At 52.6% G+C, this 4,683-nt stretch overlaps 1 non-coding gene across 1 annotated transcript; it reads right to left on the bottom strand.

Annotated features, from left to right (window-relative positions):
• Positions 1–500: 500 nt before the first annotated feature.
• LOC137162783 (U2 spliceosomal RNA) lies at positions 501–689 on the bottom strand. Its single transcript, XR_010922497.1, has one exon. It is a non-coding gene; the product is annotated as a U2 spliceosomal RNA (small nuclear RNA).
• Between the last annotated feature and the right edge of the window lie 3,994 nt (positions 690–4,683).

The raw sequence follows: 4,683 nt of genomic DNA, 5'->3' as shown, positions 1-4,683 counted from the left end.
GGCTCCCTGCTCTGACCTCCCCCCCACCCACCTGGGGCAGAACCCAGGAGTCCTGGCTCCCAACCCTCTCCGCTCTGAGCCATTCAACCCCCCAGCCGCCCTCTCCTCATGCATGGAGCCAGCTGCACAACTTGCAGCTGGTCCTTTTCTGAACTGCTCCGAGGGGCCATCTGTACACGGTCGTGCTCCACACCCTCCATTTCCTCTCCCTCCTGCCCCGCCCTGACACCAAATGGCAGGACCTGATACCACCTATGGAGGGTGGGGACCCCCCAGTGGGCCAGTCGTTATTCCACCTTGACCCCACAGCCCGCCGGGGACATCAGTTGGCGGCTCCTTCATGGAGCCGTGAGCACAGGCATGTACTTGGCACGGTTCACCCCTTGCCCTGACACCTGCCCCTTCTGCAGCACGGGGGAGACCCTGGCACACAGTTACCTCTACTGCACCAGGCTGCAGCCTCTGTTCCAGCTCTGTTTTCACCAGATTGTTCTCCCCAGGGAAGATGCACCAATTCTGAAGTACTGCAGTACCAGGCTGATGCATGGAGTGGATGGAGCAAACCCTCATTCCACCTCCCGGTTTCAAAATCCACTTAATATAAAACTCTCAAATAGAGAACATATCAGATATTAAACTGAGAAGAACAGATTTACAAATTTTATTAAAGATAATGTTTAAAAAATGGTCAGTTACAGAATTTAAACGGAAGAGTTCCTGGACATCCAGGCATAACGTACAGATTATCAGTGGGTACAAAGTTTGGTTGGGAGTCAGGGAGTACAATGAAAGGATAATCTGTGATATCCTGGATGGGGGGTAATAGGTTTGACAGTTAACAATACAAGCGATCAATAATTCGGGAACATCACTTATTGCAGGGGTTACATAGGATGTGGTTAATATGATGTGATTAAAGTAGGTATGTCCATAATAGTGGATTGTCCCTCATTGAGTCAGTTATGTGGTGCAGATAATCCTTTAATCCTTAAATTCCTTGCAGTAGTGCTCTGTCTTCATCACCCCTGTACTGTCTGTGCCCGGTGATGTGCTCAATGTAAATGTCTTTCAACACTTGATTTTAGCCTTCAATAGGCTGAGAAGCGATACTTAAGACCCCCAAACTCCCCGCATCCCCCCCATTCCCACTGCTTTCTACAGCCAAGTGAGGTGCCGGCAGCCACACGGCAGTCACAAGATTTGGAGAACGACGCTCCTCAGTGGCCGATCGCTGCCCCGAATCGGCTCCGCTGCGAGCACTGGCAGCGCAAGTCCGACGCAAAACTCGGCCCAAGCACGGAGCCTGGGGCGTTCGCTTCATACCCCTGGCTTCCCATCCCTGGCTGCCGCCAGACACCACTAATCTGCGTAATCCTGCCCTCCGGCAGGCATTCCAATCCAGTAACTCTCACCGGACGCCAGGCCGGGGAACTGCTGGCGCCGTGCCGCAGCCAGGGCGGCCAGACTGCGAGTGTGAACGATCGGGACAGGACGGGGCTGGCCACAGGTGATAGGCGCCTGTGTAAAACGGAGCCCGGAGCATGGGCACTGTCCCTATTCAGTCAGGATATCTGGTCACCCTAGCGGCGGCCCTGCTGCTCTTTCTGAGCTCACAGAGCCGGCTTGGACTCACACCTCGGCGGGCATCAGCCACTGACCGCGCTGCTCAACGCAAGCGCCGTCTGAGCCCCGCTTGGCCTCCCTGCTCTGTGTTGACAGCCGGCTTCAGCGCTCAGCTCAAGAACCCCGGCTGGGAGAGGTGCGCTGTGTAGGGGAGTCACAGAGAAGGTAGATTTCCGAGGGTAGGGCTGCGGGGGGTCAGGTGGCCCGGATCAGTCCAAAGCCTGGAGCAGTGGGGACAAATGACTACATTAGAGCTAAACCAGAGCCTGATGAATGTGCGGGTGGGGGTGACTTGACTGCCTGGGCTGGGGAGAGACCGTGGTGCAGCCAGCTTCGTCTGGGGTGGGGGGCTGAGGTGGGCTCGAGCCAGTTTGGTCTTGTCTCATTGACAGGAAGCCCTAGCTATAGAACCCGGCTCTTGCTGCTGCTGACTCTGTCTAGCAGAGGGTTACATTTAGATTAAACCCTGACTCAGACCCTGATTGGTGGAGAGCTAGCTCCACCCCCTCCCCACGCGCACCCCCTCCTTTCCTGCTCACATGTGAGGTCTGAGGCTGGCTCCCCGTCAGCCAGCAGAAGTCGAGCATCTCTTCTCCCAGCCGCCTTGTGAGAGCTGTGTCCCAGGTGAGAGGGCTGGAGCTAGGGGAAGGGAACCCAGGTTGGGGGGTCTCTGAGCCATAACCTGGGCTGCTCAGGCTCAGGATCAGGCTGTTGGGGCCAGGACCCTGCTGTGTCTATGGAAGGGTCTCATGAAGCCTGCAGAAATGCAGAGCTCCCCCCGACACAATGGGGTGGTCAGAATCCTCCTTCCTTCTGCTGCACCAGGCACCCCCCGTGGGGTAGGCAGCAGGTGTCTCTGGCATGTGTGTTTGGGGAGCGGGGAACAGGAGTTAGCCATGCTGCTGCCTAGGGTGCCCAGTAGAGATCCAGACTGGAGAGCAGGTGGCGGGTGCGAGGGGTTGGGAGATCACTGAGCACGCTCAGCACTGAGTCTGGGGTCCCTGTGGACCCAGGAGGTGATAGGGACATACTGAGTCATAATGTGGATGCTCTGGATGGGGTCACATTCAGTTTTTTCTGCGTTTGATCCCCTGTACCTCGTTACCATTGCTGTCATTCCTGGTTTGGTGGCAGGTCACTCTCTAGGATGTCTCCCAGGGTAAGGCATGGTTTTTCCTTGATGCTTTTCAGTGAGACTTATTACAATTTGAGGCAATGTCTGTCACTCCTCGATATTTGGGACATTGCAATAGAAAATGCCACTGTAACATCTACTCCACTGTCTCCCCTGTCTGTACAGGACTCCAGTGAACCTGCTAAGGTTTGTGGAGGGGTGTGTGCTGTAGGATTAGGTTTGTGGTTTTTTGTTAGCATGTTTTTCTTTGGGTGTTTTGTACGACACATAGCCGTGGCCCCTGTTTTTAGGATCTAAAGTCTAAATGAACAAAACAGGATGTTTGCGCTGAGAGGAGATGGGGAAAATGTCAGTTAAGCTGTGGGGTTTTTTTTAACCTAAAACTGAAACAGTTGTCATCATTCCCCGTGTTACCAGATCAAAGCTCACGTGAGTCATGTTCTCCAGTGGAACACAGACAGAGATAGGTAAGCGGGGGAGGGGATGAGAAGACTAAGCTGTGCCATTTAGGGCTGGTCTGCATGTGAAAGTTATAGTGGGCATAACTTCCCATGTGAATGTTCTTATTCTGCAATAAGAGTGGCTTTTTTCTTTTTGTTTATAATGGGTTGAAGGTTAAAGCAAATAAAAGCGGAACTGGAAAAAGGGCACACTAATATACTGGAATAAGAGTCTCCCCCAGAAGGATAACTGTTGGTTTAAATTCACACCTTGACTTATTCTGGGATAACTCGCCTATGTAGACAAGCCCTTATATTCCAGTGGGTGGCAATTGGTGGTCTGAAGTTTGTGGCTGTCTCCTTGCATAGGAAGAGCTGGAAAAAGCTGAACTGGAGCAGACTTCCAGGTGTCAGACAAAATCTGCCCCCATTCTCCTAGTTGTGAGAACCATCAGAGATGGTATTAGACGAGCAGGCAAAGACCAGCCCCACCTAAACTATGATCTGAACCACGATGAACAGGCCTGATGCTCATTAGAACTAGAATTTGGGCAGAGAATAAAAGGAAGCTAAGAAAAGGGACAGATACAACAACCCCCCAAAAAACAAAGTGCAGAACCACCCCTCCAAGCCCTTCATGTCTTATACTCTCAGCCTGCACCAAGTTACTGGACTTTGCCAGGTTCTTTTAACCCAACCCTCTTAAGTCGAAAACTCAACCATCTTGGGCAGCCTGAAGTATGTCAACAGCCTTTCCGTTTCCCAGCATGCTTAGCGGGGCTTGGGCGAAGAGACTTCAAGCGTCTCCCCAAAATTCCAAACTAACAATCCAGAGTCCTTAAATCATAGAATCATAGAAGATGATGGTTTGAAGAGACCTTAGGAGGTCATCTAGTCCAACCCCCTGCTCAAAGCGGGGCCAACCCCAACTAAATCATCTAAACCAACCAACTAAATCCATGAGTGTCTTTGGCTGTTTCCTAGAGGCAGGACCCACTGACGCCGAGGCTGTCCATGGTGATAATCCCCTAGCTCTTACAGCATTTTTTCATCAGGCGATCTCAAAGCACTTTACCAAGGGACATCAGTATTGCGATTCCTGTGTTAGGAGGGGGAAACTGAGTCCCAGCGACGGGAAGTGATTTGCTCAAAGTCAGGCAGCGGCAGAGTTGAGAACAGAACCAGACCCCCAGCATCCCAGGGCAGTGAGCTGATTTAAGCAGGTTGCACTGGGGATGGATAGTTAGGTCCACCCACACCTAAGGGGAGGAGCCACTGAACCCAGGCTTTCGGCTAGTCACGGAGGACAATAAATGAAAAAACAGGCACAGGAGTGAGGGTCACAGGTTCAAAATCAGGGATCCTGAGTGGGACACTGAGCAGTGAACCCAGGACAGCGTCCACTGCGCCTTGAAAATGTCCGGGGAGCCAGGGGGAACTTGGCCAAGAGACGGACGTCAGAAGGGAGCAGGTTGCAGGTGGGGT

This window comes from Emydura macquarii, unplaced genomic scaffold (genome assembly GCF_026122565.2).
Source record: "Emydura macquarii macquarii isolate MOO-44397 ecotype Brisbane River unplaced genomic scaffold, CSIRO-AGI_Emac_v2 contig_2471, whole genome shotgun sequence".
NCBI lineage: Eukaryota > Metazoa > Chordata > Testudines > Chelidae > Emydura > Emydura macquarii.
Note: the sequence above shows the minus strand (reverse complement) of the source record. Positions and strands in the feature narration are given on the sequence as shown.